Source organism: Triturus cristatus, chromosome 5_1, assembly GCF_964204655.1.
Source record: "Triturus cristatus chromosome 5_1, aTriCri1.1, whole genome shotgun sequence".
Taxonomy (NCBI): domain Eukaryota; kingdom Metazoa; phylum Chordata; class Amphibia; order Caudata; family Salamandridae; genus Triturus; species Triturus cristatus.
Window position 1 is genome coordinate 604,888,278 of NC_140587.1, and position 17,846 is coordinate 604,906,123.

Sequence of the window (17,846 nt, forward strand, 5' to 3'; positions counted from 1 at the left end):
AGTGAAGCCAGAAAATCTGCGATTAATCACACTTCCCACGTAACCAAATTGTATTTTATTTCACCAATTCTCCTTTTACTTCATAATCACATATGAAAGCACCTTCCAATATGTGAGTTCAGGATACGAATTGTATAAAACCATATTGCGTTTGATTTAACAGGCTCTAATACTTCCTTATCTACAAGAATCTGGACCACAATACGGGTGCTTCTTAGGTCACTAATGGCATTGACGCCAGGACAAACACTAAAACACTGCAGCTCTCTGAATGTAGCATGGGACCTCTGTCGCACTGTGCACTATAGCTCACTGAAGCCTTACATCCCTTCAACAGTGCTTTAAAGGGAAATATAGAAGTGCAGGTAGATCTAGAGTATCTGTTTGCTTCTGAGAAGTGCCTTTAAATTAAAGAAGTGCAGGTACTCCTTTCCAGACAGTACCTGCTCATTTAAAGCACTTTCCTTCAATATGTTCTAATGAAGAAAATGCACCTTTCTGTACACTAAAACTCGCTGAAAGGTTGCAGCTCTGTGTACAGTATGTGTAAGTAAAGTGTGGTACCTCTCTGAAGAACTGTAACTCCGTGGACATTTTACGTCTCTTTTCAGTGTATTTTGTTAAAGCTCCATACTCACTACTCACTTCAGCGTACTTCATTGAAGCACTATACCTCTCCGAAGCATGATACCTCTTGGCACATTGTTAATCCCTGCAGCTCTCTTTAGTATCTTTCGTTGAGGCGCTGTGTCTCTCTGAGCCCCGCTCCTCACTGTGCAGTATTGTTCACTAAAACTTTGCAGCTCTGTGTGCAGTATCTTTAAGCTTCACTTCTGCGGTGTCTCTTAGTGAATTATTACATATATTCACACTATACCCGGTTATATTGTGTTCTCTCTGCAATAACTCGCGCGGAAACATCGACCATCTCTTCACAGTGCCGTGTTACCTCTGTACACTACTTCTCAGAGTGACTGACCCACTCTTCTCTGTATAGTGTGCGTCACTGTGAAATTCTACTGTTCTGTAAAATGACGTGCACAGTGGCACATCTCACTCCGAGATTGGCACTTCTGTAGATGTTCTTATCGTGGTTAGATGCTACAACATTGGCACTGTACCTCGTCGTACAAAACAGCTCACTGTGGCAGTGTGCCTCAGAGCGCAGTCTCTCCTTGTGACCTCATTGTTCAACGTTTAGTGTCTCACACTGTGTATGGCAGTGCTATCTTGCTGGGACTCTGCTCGGTAACTGACCGCGGCATTATACCTCTCTGTGCAGACCCCCTACACCCCTGCGACAACACTGCTAAGCCTTCCTCCCCCGGGTCCAAGACACCCAGGTAGTGACGCCCCCCGCGTCACAACCAGGCAGGAAGTAGGGGGGACTCCAACCGGAGTCCCAGTCCCCCAAAGGGGCAGAGGGGGTGTAGGGTGCCCAGGCGACACTAGAGCACCAACCTCTCTAGTGGCCCCGTGCGGGTGCCTCGTTCAGCAGCATAGTATCGTCATTGGCATCCTTTTACACCCCTCCAACAGTATATACATTTCCCAAGAATGAACACACAACACAGATATTTGTTTGGGTAAAATTGCTGCAGGTTTATTACATACACCGTTATGTAATAGGTGAGTTATCTTACGGGTGATCCAAGGGCAGCAAACCAACTGGGCCGCCTGCCTGCCTGATGAGCCAGGCAGCACCAGGGCGAACCCTGCATGGGCTGCCCTTACTAGTGATCCACTTCTCCGATCACATGACCGTTGGTACCTTCTTACTCACGCCCCTTTCAGGGCAGAGCATCGCATAGTAAACCGCCCGGTTATTCAGGCCCACAACCACCCAAAGGACTAGCAGGGCGGTGACACGGTTTCAAGGACCCTCCCATGAGGCTCCTCGGATTTGGCTCTGGCACCCCCTATGGTGCCGCGCAGACGTACCCTTGGTACCAGCCTGCTTCCAGTTCGCCCTGTAACTCCGCCTGCAACGAAAAAAGGAAAACATTACAATATTCTCTGCCTCCCTCCTGCCACCACCACGCCGGGTAAGCGGTAGGGAGGGAGACGGCGTGCACGGCGAACAAAGAGGTTGCCAGCATGGAGGGGGAGGGATATATACCCTCCCCCAGGTCCAAGACACCCAGGAAGTGACTCCCCCCACGTCACAACCAGGCAGGAAGTAGGGGGGACTTCAACCGGAGTCCCTGTCCCCCAAAGGGGCAGAGGGGGTGTAGGGTGCCCAGGCGACACTAGAGCACCGACCTCTCTAGTGGCCCCCTGCGGGAGCCTCGTTCAGCAGCATAGTATCGTCATTGGCATCCTTTTACACCCTTCCAACAGTATATACATTTCCTAAGAATAAACACACAACACAGATATTTGTTTGGGTAAAATTGCTGCAGGTTTATTACATACACCGTTATGTAATAGGTGGGTTATCTTACTGGCGATCCAAGGGCAGGCAACCAACTGGGCCGCCTGATGAGCCAGGCAGCACTGGGGCGAACCCCGCATGTGCTGCCCTTACTAGTGATCCACTTCTCCAATCACGTGACCATTGGTACCTTCTTACTCATGCCCCTTTCAGGGCGGAGCGTCGCATAGCAAACCCCCCAGTTTTTCAGGCTCACAACCGCCCAAAGGACTAGCGGGGCGCCGGCACGGTTTCAAGGACCCTCCCATGAGGCTCCTTGGATTTGGCTCTGGCACCCCCTATGGTGCCGTGCAGAGGTACCCTTGGTACCGGCCTGCTTCCAGATCGGCCTTTAACTCCACCACAGCTCTGGAGGTGGCCCTCGTCACCGCCAGGGCCCCCCACCACAGCTATGGTCTTACCTGCAACCTCTCCTGTCTACAGCTTCCTTCAAATCTAGATGAAAGAGAACCATCTCTACTGGTTATAGATGGCCCCATCTATATCCCAAAGCCCTTGACGCTAGCCTGGGTCAGTAGTGTCTGATGGAACAAAAGGCCCGTTAGGCCTGAGAAGTTGTGCCAAGAACTATTCACCCCAATGCGGGAAAGTTCCACTGCATCACTTGCCTCAGCCCCGAGTCACCTCTGGGAGGGGTGGATGCCGACACCCAGGCTCACAATGCCCCATCTATTTGCTGATCTCACCTAGCTGCCGTCCTACTAGCACCGAGTGTGCCTGAACACCTGCGTGCCCATCTACGGGACAGCAGCCCAATTGCTGGGTGACCACTCCCCCACCCACCTGCCTACTTTGGCTATTATGACAAGGAAGATTATACTTAACCTTTGAACAGTCCCTGTGCTTGCCACTGAAGGCGCATAGGAATGTCCATAACTAGGCGTACTGTGACAATGAGCAAGGCTGCCCTCCAGCACTTGCCCTTCAACCCTTATCCCTGCTGGGAATTTTGCCCACTCAGATCCCTCTGGTGGAGCCCCCTAGGCATACCCGCATGGAGAATCTGTCTGATTCAATACAGGGCGCACTGTCTGTAATATGGTGCCTAACATTTGATGCGGGTGATGCCACGCACCACCTACGTCATGGGAACCTTAGGGAGCACCGCATTTCCCCACAGGCATACCTCTAAATGGGCCTGGCACCACCCAGCTGTAGTGCTCCTACTGGGCTGTGTAAATGCGGCCCAGGATGGCCTTAAACAATCAGCTTGGTGTGCTATCACAAACCGTATTGGTCATGAGAACCTTGAGAAGCACACGATTTTCCTGGGTGTGCCCCGCGATGAGACCGCCTCCACCCAGCTGTAAAGCCAGAGAGACATATATATTCCACCTATCTACTTGGTTTTAGCCCCCTGGTACCCGACTGGTTGCCGCTCTGTGTTTTTGTGAAGCGCGCGTGCCCTCGGGGCCCGATATCACTGACCAGCCGGTGTCTGTTACCCACTTTGCTGTTACTTATCTATTGCCAACTGCCCTTACTTGGATTGGAGGGATGCTGGATGCTTCCTAAGGACTGTGGATTTAAAGCTACAACCTAGTTTGACCCCCAAAACTTAGGGAAAACCCAAGTAGTAATCATGCCCTTCATGGTATATCTAACCCGGTGTTGACTATCAACGTATTAGTGATACCAGTTGCAGAAGATGCCCCTTCTAATCTTCAGGTTCTGGCCCATAGAAAGAAGACCCAGGGGGCAGGCAAGTCTGTAGGAGACAGACGGGGACCTTCTGTGCAACTATTTGCCCTTTTCCAGAATAAAGGTAATGCCAGGTCAATAATACCCTGCTGCCAATTGGCTCTAGCACAGTGTTTACTAACGTTTACGCACCACAGCACACTTGTTAGATGACACTACCACCACCCGCCTCCTCCTGTCCTGGCTAAAGCACGGGTGAATATGTCTTACTGAAGCGACCTAAAACCTACCCATGGTTGCAGAGGGATGCCCACCCCAAGTACATGGTATCCGTCTATTTGGTGCCAGCCGATGTTCCGAATAAGGCCCTTGTGCCCTATGCAGCTCAGCGTTTTGCAGCGCCTCTCTTTGCGTTGTAATTTCCAGAGTAAGGGTAAAATTATACTTCCCACCATAGGGCTGTTAACCAGTGGCAAAGACAGGCAGACCCTGGGCATAAGAACAGATTCAGAGTAACGTCCCTCACTCAGCCTATGTATCCCCTAACAACTTTTGCTACGGTATCCCAGCATGCCAAGAGGTTAGTCAGTGTAATTGGATAAGAGGACAGGGAGTAAACATACTCAACTGTCCAGCCCCTTCTGAAATAGAGAAGCCAACTGTACTGGTAGTTGTGGGCAGTTGTGCGCCAAACACATCGTCCCAGACTGCTGAAGCTCCTGTGCTGGTGGGAACAAAACCTTTCAAATTTCCCCTGCTGACTAATTGAATACCTTTACCCGGTGGTATCTTGGCGCTGACTAACTTGGTTAATGTTACCACACACTTGTTTATCACTTCTGAATGAAGAGATACTAAGTGGACCTATCAGGCTCTGAACTTGTGACCAGGAGGTCGAACTCGAGCCCCCTTCTGTTCTGCCGCTCCGCAGACCTGTGAAATTGTATCCAGGTGCCGACTTCTGGCACTTGAACCCAAACTTGTACAGGCACGAGCTAGAAACCTTCATCCAAACGGCCTGCCAGTCGGCTGACCGCTTCTCGCAGATGGCTTCTCCTCTACTCTGTAGGTGTGAGACGCACTGATTGCGCCCGTCAGAGCACCAGCCACTAGATTATGAAAGCATACGGAACATTACCTTGGAATCTGCAGTTAGTGACTTTCTAGGCTGACCCATCTGGCACACTGTTGATCTGGATTTCCATTTTAGTAATAATAGGGTAGCTGCTAGATACCAGAGCCAGGGTGCGCCATGTTGTGACCTGCCCTGCCAACGTCCTGGTCAACGGTTCCCCTAGGCAGACTTTTTATATCTTCTAGGCTGAACCTAACCCATCACACTCACTTTGCCATGCCTGTAGTAGTCATCTCCAAAATTGGACAGACAGCGCCAAGCAATGGCGAGCTGTCCCAAGCGCTGGTGTAACCATTAAGCAGCGGTGCGGCCACCCCCCCCCCAGAAACTGCTTGGTCAAATTTAGCACAGGTAAACTTGATGCTGCACTGTACCCATAGTAGGCCATTGCAGCCCTAGAAGGACAAAACAGTTAGTGTGAAGAACACGCGAACATGCAAGCGACAAGCTGCCAAGTGTCTGTTTATGGCAGCAAACACATGTCTCCTGGTGCGCATGTCCAGGAGCATGTTGCAGCCTTAAAGTTCACTAAGCGAAAAGATTTGACAAGTGGCGTCCCCCCTTCCCCCAATACAGAAGCACACCAAAGAAGGGAAGTATGCACTCGAAGGGTGCTGGTTATTTTGACAGCACGTCGAACGTTGCCAGGTGTCACTACCTGTCACTATATAGACAGCCTCAAGCTTGTTATTGCGGTCTGCCTCTTAGGCCTTAACAAGACCTCTAATACCTCGGAACAGTGACATCTGATTCCCTAAAAATGAAAACTCTCTCGTATCTGTCTTAAAGCTGCGTGTTCTATTCTTCTAATGTGCATTGGAGCCTATTGCTTGCATACTGTAATCGTGCAGCTACACTTAGGGGCCTATCACGCATGACTCTGATCTTAGAGGCTGCAGTTTGCCCCACTTAGGTTACTGTGGGCTCAAACCTGCCAAACTTTCACACCCGTAAACCGAATGTAAAACACAACAGTGGAACAGTGCCACCTGGTGGCCAGAACCCGTGACAAAAACTGCTGGGCCACCTGTCTTGAGCCCAAAAAACACAAAAGCACGATAGCCAGTGCCAAAGCCACTCATCCTCAGTTGCCAATGGGACCACATTGCACTAACGCCCAAAAACCAACTCCAGTCCCCTGCTGCGGCATGAAATACAATCAATCAACCTCCCCCAGTGAGGCCCGGCAACACCATGGGTCGAGTCTGCAGATGCACTGGTCCTGCGGGACCAACCTTGGCTGCAACAAACCCCCCAAAAGCTTCAGTTGTGCCCTCGTAGTCAAGGGGCCCACTTGGTCACCCGAGGCAGCAACCTAATTTCCCCGTGGTACTTCAGTGACCTACTTCACCCCTCTCCCCTCCCCAGGGAGACGTGGGCTCCAAGACAACTTCCAAACGGTCCGTAACAAGCGCTGAGAGGCCGAGCTAAAAGCACCTCATTCTCAGGTAGAACTTGCCTGAGGGAGGTTCACAAAACTATGGCAAATATACACGGCTACACAGTAAATAGCGACATGGTAGGCACACTAGCACATTTATGAATACATATACAATCCCAACTGGCTGGCCCTCGTGGAGAACCATAGGGCCATCAGTCGCACCGGGGCCGACGGTGCCACTACACTTGCCTACGACTAGGATCCGGACATTCTGATGCGCACCACTGTTTCTTTGGCGTAACGATGAACTGCAGGCACGCCCTCACAGCCGAGGCGCCATGCTGCCAAGCTGTAGTGCAGTATAACAATGCAGACGGGACGACTGGGACAGTGGGCGCGCCTCTTTGTTTACAACTATGTCTGTTACCAGGATTAATTCCCCCTATGCAAATAAATGTGCTCCACAGCATAACGCCAATTGTTAGGCAAGCTCGCTCTGTGCATTTAGGTAAAGGTACTTACGCCAACCTGTAGCATGTTACCACTCACCAGTGCAGCGTAGCATAGATTCCACCCCGTGAAAATCAACAGCGCTCCACTAGCCCGAGCCCAGCTTCTCCCATGCCGAAGCGTGCCCCTCCATACACCCCACGCCTGATCACTCCAGGCCAGACCTGCCCCAAATCCCGCACCAGTTATAATGGTGCTGCCATAAAAGACAATAAAACCCTGCACCAGCACCCCCTGGAGCTCGAGCAGCGAACACACCGTGAAAAGACTTGCAAAGGCGCACTGTAAGCATGCAGGACACCCAGGCCTCGGTCATGACCCCGAAGGTAATGGAGTCCGTTCCAGGCCCCACCACAACTCCATCGATGTCCCCCAGCTCGTACCTAACAACCATTCAAGCTCCGGACCCCGAGTGGCACGCATGGCTCCAACGCTGCACCCATATTCCCATGATGCAGTCCATCCCCCCATGGCCCCCCCAACAATGCGTCGGACCTCCGGGATCCGCAAGGCCGCGGGCTACTCCATGACGCTCACACTGGGCCGGAAATGCCCCCACAACCCCTATGCCTAGATCGAGTTAAACTCCAAATTGTCTGAGTCAGTATCACACAGCTAACTGCGGGTAAGGCAAGGAGAGCGTAACTGCCGAAACCTAGTTCACACTGGTGGGCATTGCATTGAGGGGCACCCAGCTTCACCTAATACACTACTAAGTGCCAGTAGAGAGGAAGAAAACCCGCAGGCATACTGATAACTTGGGGGGCAAACGTTGTGCGCTGCACAGTAATGTAGATTAAAGGCACCCTGCATTGCCCCGGGGCACGCATGAGGCTGGTGCGAGGAAGGAGTTCTGGGGAATGGGCAGTTTGCAACTGAGCACAGTTTCCCCGTGAAAGTGCTTGCACTACCTCCCAATAAAACCCATACCCCGAAGGGGATGAGCACTGGTAATCCCACGTGCGCCTCTCCTACCCAACCCCCGACCACGGAGCCTCCGAGTGGAGCAAGTGGAGGCGCATAGGGAGGGAGGGACAGGCAGGCCCCTCACTGGGAAGCTGCCTGGAGACCCACGATGGGGTCGCTACCATCGGCCCTGAGTCCCAACAACCCCCGCAAGGGAGGGACCGGGCACGTGAAGAGTGGCTTCCCTAATCCATTTACACTCCCCACACTGGGCGCACCTGGGAGCCCCAGTGGGAACAGTGACATCGGCCGCAGCAGTCAGAACGGGCCGGTAGTCGGACAAGATAAGGCTGCGCTGGCATGGAGGAGCCAGTCAGATGCTAAGCAGGGACGGTGCTGGGCAGCGATGGGAAAGGGCCGCATGTACGATTGTAGCTCACAGGAGCTGGCCAGCTTGTTTAGTATGCGCAATCTTCCGCACCGTTTAGAGCTATCGTCGCGTCGCCATTAGAGCTTTTCACTTTTGGGCCTCTATCTATGGCACGGTGAGCTTAAGTGATTTGCTACCTGTCCTGGGATGTTGAGGGGGTGCCGGGAGTCGAGTTGCAGGATCACGACAAACCTAGTTCCCCTGTTATAACGTCTGCAGCTTTACCCGCTACGGACACACCAGGAAGATTGGTATCGACGGGGTACCATGTGGGAGTGAGTGCCGCTCGGCCCCATGCCCACGGCCGAGCCGGACCCAGGGATATTGCGCCAGCTCCCATGCCCGTCATTCTAAACCAAAGTGGCACAGTTGTGTCCCCAGGTGGGATGTGTTACGATTGAGTGCAGTCCGGTGTACAGTGTGGAAACTGACTCGCAGACCAAAAGCACTCCTAGTCGCTTTACTTTGCCAACTCTTATCCCCTGTACAGCTAGGAAACCGCAGCACCAGGCCTGAAGTGGGTGCCAGGGGGCAGTGAAAGCCGCCAAGTGAGTGTGTGTGGGGGGGGTGGGCGCACAGCAGTAGAGCGCCGGCGCAGCCCCCGCATGGATTCAGCTCAACATTAAACTTAATTTATTAACTTCATTCAAATGTAACATAACACAATTACCACCAGGAGATGCATCTTTATCATGGAGACCAGCAGCAAACAGCAAACATTAATATGCAGACACTTCCGCATTCAGCCCAGGCTCCTGCGCATGCTCCTGCAACCAGCGACAAAAAGGGCGGACTACCCAGCAACACAAACAGCTGAGACCATCTTGGAAGGGAAGAGACAAAGCCCAAGACTGCCCAACTTGCATCGAGGGCGAACCCACCGGTGTGGCTCCTCTCACCTCCATGTGGAACCATGGTGCTTCAGAGAATGGTGGGGGAGCAAAGATAAGATGCAGAGATATTAGTACTATCTCATTTGGGCCACCGACACCCCGGCTGTTGGTGCCCTGCGCCTGGCAGACACACTGGGGGCCGACTGAGGTTCCTCATACTGCCTCATCTAATATGCCACCCCAGCCTTGCTGATTTGCTGGGGTGGTGCGCTGCCACACGCTGTGGCCAAACAGAAGGGCACGATTACTCTGACCCCCTCCGCGGCTGCCGACCGATCGGGTGCCTTGCCAGCGCACCCATGACCTTGTGTGCCGCTCAGCGTTGCAATTAGCTGGGCAATGTGTTGCAACAGCCAAGCCCCTTCAGGTCATACCGGTGGTTGAGGGACAATCGTCCGTCCCACATGCCCCCAGCACTGCAGTGTGCAGTGACCTGCGGCTTACACACTACCCGCTCGAGGCAACTCGCGGCAGTAACCTCCCCGCCGTGCTAATCCGTCCCATCCAGCCACCTAGAGTGCACAATGCTGCTGGACAACAGCAGGCGCCCCCCCCCGGATGCCACCCGTCATAGTAAGCAACTTTCCGTGACCAGACGGTCATCCGACCGTGATGTGCGGGGGGGGTTAGGGTGTCCCACACAAGGACAATGGGGCTGGACTCACCGCAAATCGTTGTAAGCAGCTCTGCAACCCGACATGGGGACACGTATAGACGGCGTGCATGGTGAACAAAGAGGTCGCCAGCATTGTGGGGGAGGGATATGTACCCTCCCCCGGGTCCAAGACGCCCAGGAAGTGACGCCCCTCGCATCAAGAACAGGCAGGAAGTAGGGGGGACTCCAACTGGAGTCCCTGCCCCCCCAAAAGGGGGGGGTTGTAGGGTGCCCAGGTGACACTAGAGCACCGACCTCTCTAGTGGCCCCCTGCGGGTGCCTCGGTTAGCGGCAGAGAGCTGCAGGTCACACACTGATAGATCATCGCCTGCTAATTACTGCCATAACAGAATGGAGCTAATTGCCAGCTTCACTTTGTCAGGCGTTGGCCCATGTTCACGGGAGGAAGAAACAGGAGAGCAAAGCTATAAGTGCTGGTTTCCTCCCCTTATTTTCAAACCCTTACTCTGCTTATGTCTTTACTGCTAAAGTATACAAAACAAGCCTGAAGGCATGGACAACGGGAGGGAGAGTAAACAAGCAGCACCGCCCGGTGACTGGCCAGGCCAGCTGCTGCTTCGCTGCTTGTGCTGCCTCCCAGAGTGAATAGTCACTATTTTGTCATGCATGCATATGATGTAAGGCATCGCAGGCATGCGAGACAAAGAGTGCAAATTCAGCCACCAATCAGAAAACAAACAAGCACTGAAAATGCAATACAACTCGTATTTACGCGAGCACTATTGCATTTTAAACAGAAGTGCGGTCATTAAAAAAGGCACAAATGGGAGGGGGCAGAGGGGTGTTTGTGGTGAAAAAAATTATGGACGGCAGGAGGGAATAGGGAGAAGTAGAGGAACCAAACAATTTTCAAAGTAAAGGGGCTGATAGCCTCGGAAGAACAAAACTGACGACATGGCTGTCAGGAGGCGGGACTAAGAAGCCAATAACCAATCACAAGGCTGAATTTATGATTGCAGCCAATGAAAATTATGAATGGAAAGTGGGCGGAGCTTCCCCCAGCTATAGTGTATACTGCATGCCTCGCTAAGCGATGGCAGTGCGTTGCACTGCAACGCTATGCGAGACCTAAAATGAATGATATATGGAGCCTTGAAAGCACGGTTTGCTGTGCTGCAACTGCTTAGTGGCATATGAAAACGTTTTTTAGGAAAATTGGAGGGCAGAGGAAGAAAAAGTACCTGAGAAAAATTGAGGGACACTAATTAAGAGAAATAAATTTGTAGTTGAGTGGTGCTCCTGAGCAACAAAACAGTAGTGAGGTACCGGATTGTGAACAAATTGGAAGGCTGCAAAGTAGAGCTACCCTTGAATGATCCAATGGTAAGCAGCAGGCAGGATTACAGTCAGTATTGCCATAACAACAGGTCTTGCAGACAACTCATGCGTGCTGATGCTCGACCAAAAAAGGGACTACTGTTCATCTCAGGCACATTTCCTTGTGTGTTGTTTCTCTGAGTGCCTGTAAAGTGGGTTAATTGATGACAAGTCTCTTAAGCATCCATTACTAGACCCCTTAAGTCTTTTGGACTGGCGGATTCAGGAATCACAGAGCGAACCTCACGTTCCACTATTACCTTGGGAAATGGTGAAATCTCTACACAGAGAATTGGTGGAGCGAAGGGGTGATGTCCTACTGTCTGTGGCCCCTGTTGTTGTTACTCCTGCTGAAAGCCATCCCAATTTGCTTTGCATGCTGATCCCTTGAAAACCAGGTGCAAATGTAGACCTGGAATTCTGGCCCTTTCGCACCTACTACGTGGCATGGTGTCACTATGATGTAGTGCCTCTGAACACTTGATGAGCATCCCAGATACGCTCATCAAGCTCTCAGTAGCCCAGAGTCAGACTTCAATCATGGGGCCACAAGGCAGACGGAGCCTAGTGGGCCCCAACTGTGGTGTTTGAGGTTGTTTGCCACAGGTATCTTGGTGTCCCTCCAATTATGACTCTATAAACTGGGCCAAGTACAATTATTTCTGCTCTTGACTCTCAAAGTAGTGAGGGTGAACTGTCAGGGTGTTTCAGAGAGGGAGTGTTGTGATGAGGGGTTTCAAGAACTCAGAACGCAACAATCAACTACAAAACACAACATCTTAATGGTCAGTGCTGTGCTTGTCTTTTAGTACAAACAACTACTTTACTCACTCAACAGGTTTAAATATTACACAATTCAATCATGGTAAGCAAATGCAGGTGTGTATCACAGGGTGTGTTCTTTGAAAGGTGCCTATATTGTCCCATCGCTCTGCACCTTTCCCCACCATGAATTCTGCATATGCACAGATCATATCACTCCTGTGGAGCTTAGAAACGCAGCTCAGTCTCAAATACTCGCACTCTCTTCCTGGGAGCATGTCTCAGTCTTTTTACTCCGGTTGTGAGTGAAGCCTTGTGACATCTGTGCCCTGGTTTTCACACGTCGGGTGGTGAGACATGCATTGTCTTCCCTTATTGTGGCAGTGTTTGATGCTGATGTCCCTGGATGAAAGACTATTCACCTTTATTCATAATACAAACACATATCCACGGCTTCATCTACATAGAAGTTGGAAAAGAGTGATGTATTATGAGTGACTCAAAAGCACTGCAAAGTAGCCTGTGTTTGATAATCAGAGTGTTTTAGCTGTCTCACTTCCTTTTGGAAAGTACGTAAGAAATTAGGGATAGTGTTGCACCACTACTGTGTATCTAGCCAGAAAACTAAATCTATAAAAGGAGGTTGATGGAGTGACAGGGACCCAGCGAGCCAGATGTCTTTAAATCATAGGCATAGTACTTAATAGAGCTGCTATTTGTCCTAATATTCAAAATGACTCACAGTGATTGTTAATTTTTTGAATGGAGTAAAATATGACTTTAATGAGGGAATCATATTGTTCTGTATGTCCTTACTAAACCCAATAGAAAATGCTTGTTCTACATCCAAATTATTGACATATAAGTGTTTAAGTGTTTGAGTGATTCAATGTCACACAGTGTGGTCGAGGCATAGTAGAATGTGGTCTGTGGTAGGAGAGTCAGCCACTGCTAGGTTTGACAGCTCACACACACTATTGCAGTACTGAACTGTGAAGCAATGAAGAACCTTACTCCACTCTGCATCAATCACCCTCAACATTGTGTAGATTAATCTCAAGGTAAAGATTTTTATGGACTCCTAATCCAATCAGTAGCTTAAAAAATACATTGTAGAGCACTTTGAAATTAATAAAGGCCAGATTTTTTCACTTAATATATTGTGTAATATGCATTTATTTTTTTATTTACAAGGTGAAGGCGCAAGGTCTCACTCATCAAGCTCAACTGTGTTGGCCATTCTCCCTTAGGAAAGAAGATCACAAGCATCCAGTGGGATCAGTTCTGCTGCCTATGAGCACCCTGACCTCCAATAGCACTGGCAGCAGACTTCTGAGCACAACCTTTTTACACATTCCTTTACAAACTAAGCCTTAGATCAAACATTGTGAAACCATCAAGTAAAATAGGAAAAGGCTATGGTGTGCATTTACAGAATAGATCATGTAATGCATAAACTTATAAAAGAAACAGTATCACAGGAAAGTAAGTCAGGTGGTTGGAGGTGTGAAGGGAGGTGTCACATTGTAGATTTGAGGCCAGCCTGGCACATCAGGTTTAAGTGTCCAGCGTCCTACGCCACTCCCGCTGCCTCAGGACACAAGATCTAATACTTCTAGCATAATCCTGCCCCCATTACACACATAATTCCCCAATAAGCCCCCTTTGGCCCCACACCAACAACAACTGTGGCCACCCCAGCCCTGACTGCTGAGACAACCACAGCCATATCATTTGTTGTGCAGCCAGGTACACTTCACCTGTGACTACCCACTCAAGGTCACAGGCCGGTTTGGAAAGTACTGGGGCAGGACCTCCTGAAGGGAGGGAGCCTCAGAGAGGGTCACCAATATCACTACAATATGTAGAGGCCTGATGGGTGCAGGTATGTTGCCATTTCAGTGGCCTCTAGAAGGGGTTCTTTACCTGCCGCAGTTGAGGACAACACTCAAGAACCCACCACCAAGAGATTGCGAAAGTAATGTCCTAATGTGAGCAACTGGACTACTTTTCTTATCCATTTATGTTTACACATTTCCAATCCAATCATGGACTGTTGTCTTGAAGAGGACTCACTTTCATTTCTGCTGCAAAATGTAAGGTAGCTTATTTTCAGAGGAACTGAAATTTGAATCTGCGTTTTATTTTATATATTTAAAAAAATGTATGAAAATATTGCATGTTACATCCTTCTTCAACTAAAAATGAATTAGCTGTTGCACTGATGTGCTATGAAAATGTACATACTACTTGAGAAATTACCAATATTTCTAAGTATTTATTACATACAGACAATACATGTGTAATCAAAACACATATTTTAAATTACTGTCCTCTCGGTATGTTCAACTTCATCTACAGTGGTTTCTTACATTTTCAGTTAATAGGCAACATTTATACATCAAAATTGCCAGCAGGGAGAAGGATACACCAACAATATATTTAAACGAGGTGGAGAAATCCCTGTTTTATTTCCAACAATGATATTGTGACAAAGATATTACGATGGTGGTGGGGAACTCTGCCAATCTCAGACAAGCTGAATCTATCAGAACAATCCCAGCATTTTGTAACTCTAACAGGGATCTAATATAACACCAGACAGAATAATCAAAGAATTCCAAGTATAGTATGAGGCTCTAAATACCTCAAATACACACGCTGACATTAAAGCAAAGGCAGCCTTCTGTAGGGGCCTGCAGATACTGTAACTGACTAAAGTATAAGCTGAGATAATTGAAGGGATCATAGAACAGAACACTGTGACAGCATTTGACAGCATAACCAATAGTAAACATTTGGGAAGGACAGCTTTTCTATAGAGTATTTTCAGATAACCAAACCTACAATTATCCCTATATAACTTTAGTATTTAAAGAACGAGGATATTAAAACAATGAACGTGAAAGGGCCAAGATATCTGGTATACCTAAACCTGGTAAAAAAAAACAGAGTGCTTCAAGCTTCAGACCCATCTGACTTATAAATGCAGATATAATATTTTATATTAATTATTTTATTGATCCTCTCAGTGCAGGTAGGATTCATACCTGGTCACTCCTCCTTCAATCATCACCGTTCCCCTTTATCAAGTAATACAACAAGTTAGAGAAGACATGAGTACAATCTTTTTCCCTAAACGCTGAAGAAAGCACTCAATAGGGTGAAGTGGGGTTATTTATTCTGAACAGTGGAGCATGTGGCTCTTGGACAGAATTTTACCACTTTGATCAAAGGGATGTACCACAATACAATGACCATGGTCACCTGGGGTGTTACCCTACACCCTTCTTTCAAATGCACGTCATAACTAAAATGGTTGGCTTCCTATCACCCCTACTATTTCTCTTTGTATTAGAGCCCCTTGCGATCCAAATAGGGTGAAATGAATGGACTCAACACACATAAAAAGGAAAAAGACTCCCAGAATTGTTTTTGTGCATGAAGGTGTCCTTTCCTGCAGAAATACAATCCTGCTGACAACACATGGGGTGCCTACATTAGCGCTAGGTTGACAAAATGGCACTAGCGCAGGGGGAAAGGACAGGAATGCACCACATTGGATAAATAAGGTGCATTCCTGCCCATTCACTGTGATGTAGGGCAGTGTAGCAAGATGACTTGCTGTGCTGCTCTACGCCAAATCCCAATACATCTGCCTCTTAGTCTCTCAAATGGATGTCGAGAACCTACAGCCCGACAAAGCTTAGGGTTGTATCTGAAGACAGTTCCAGGAGGTTGGGTGCCGCTGTAGGGAGCACCGCTGAAACGGCTTTAATGCTGTGGAGAAGAGCGTAGAGGGAGACGCCCCTCTTATGAATTTTGGCTATGTGGGCACATTTAGCACCACTCTTGAAGGTCAAGGACTGGAAGGGCACCACTTGGAAGTTCAGGACTCACTCAAGCTGGGTCCAGGTGCACGTTCAAGATGGAGGAACCATTTTGCATCCCTGTGGCTCTGAACAGGAGGCCAGCAAACAAGCACTTGTGAGTCAATATGGATGTCCTGGGACAGTTGAAGAACCAGTCATTGTCCCAAGACAGAAGGTAGCAGAGCAGCAGGACAAACAGGGGAGCAATCAAGCAGGTCAGCAGTCCTTTAGAGTAGTAGTCCTTTAGAGTGGCAGTCCTCCCAGCAGCTCAGCAGTCCTTCTTCCTGTCAGAGTATCGACAGGTCGTGAAGTCTACTGCATAGTTGGTGTCTGAGGCCCTAATTTTAACCCTAGTGCCCTAGTTCTGGTGGGTGATAGAAGTTTATTAACAGTGGCTTTGAAGTGGTTGGAATTTCTTGCCACCCCTGCCTGCTCCAAGTTGGCTGCAGGAACAATGTGGGTTTGTTTGGCCCATTGTGTGAAGGCAGAGCACAGGCTTTTCAGGTGTAAGTGGTGTTGTGCTCAGCTACACCCCTAACACTACCAGCAAGCGACCCATTCAGCCACACCTAATCCCTCTAATTTGTGATAGTTTGGGGTGGAATTCACAAAGTCTAACTGTCAGTTACACCAAGTCAGGTGACCTAGGTCAGGCTATAAGCACAAAAGGGCTAAAGGCAAGACAAAGTCAACTTTCTAAAATTGCCATAGCTGTTATCAAAAACCTGACTTTTCCATTAAATAAGTGTCTTCATCACAATTTCAAAGACACCAAACATGACATAGCTGCCAGCTCGCAAATGCAGATGACAGCGTATTAAATGATATCCCATGGTAGGGGTAGGCCTCACAGTAGTGAAAAACGAATGTACGTATTTTTCACCACCAGGACACGTAAAGCTTCAAAGTATATGTCCAACCTTTTAATTACACAGCACACTGCCCTGTGGGCTGCCTATGGCCAACCTTAGGGGGTCACCTATATGCAATGTTCCCTCTAACATTTTTCCTCTTTGTGTGCCAATGAAGGGCCTCTGTGCACTGTAGCCAAGACTTTGTGCATAAATTCACCATGCCAGGGAGTACATTTCCCAAATACATGAAATTCAAAAGGGGCAAGGAGCACCTTGACAGTAAAGTTGTAGTGAGTGAAGTACCTTGTTTCAGTGTGCTATAAACTGGGGGGCGAGTCTGTTACGATGTATATTAAAGAGCGAGAAAAGTAATTAGGAAAGTACTCTGTTGATTTTAAAATAGTTCAAGATGAACAATTTGAAAACTAGTGGCCAACTAGCTCTCGATTCAGATCAATTCAGTGTGAGTATGCTGAACGTTCAGGATTCAGTAAAAAACAAAGGGGCTTATTTACCAGCCCTTTGCGCCACAAGTACGCCAATTTTTCCCATTTTAAAAGTGGCGCACCGGCAGTGCGAGGGGCTTGTTAACAAGCCCCAAACTGTTTTACATTTTTATTGATCTGTTAATAACACCTCTTCAATTTACCCAATTCAGTGGTGGTAATTTTATTAACTTTGAATGGATGAAGGTTTCAGGCAGGATTTGACCCTGATGTTTGTAGATTAAATTAAGGCTTCAGTAAAGCACATTAGCTCACCAAGCTACCTCAATAGCTTCAAAATAGATTTTGGTTAAGGTGCCATGCTTTCACCCAGTGAATGGTTATTTAAATATAATGAGAAAAGAAGAGATCCCTTGAACCATTCAATATCATTTGAACTTCATTGTTAGATGTTTTAACACAATGTGCCAAAGTAGTGATAGATGTCAAAAATGATTAATTTGGTGAGATTGCCATATATCTGGCTCTAAAGGTGCTACTTTGGGTGTATCGCAATTTCTCAGAAAATTAATTAGGCCCTCTTTCATGG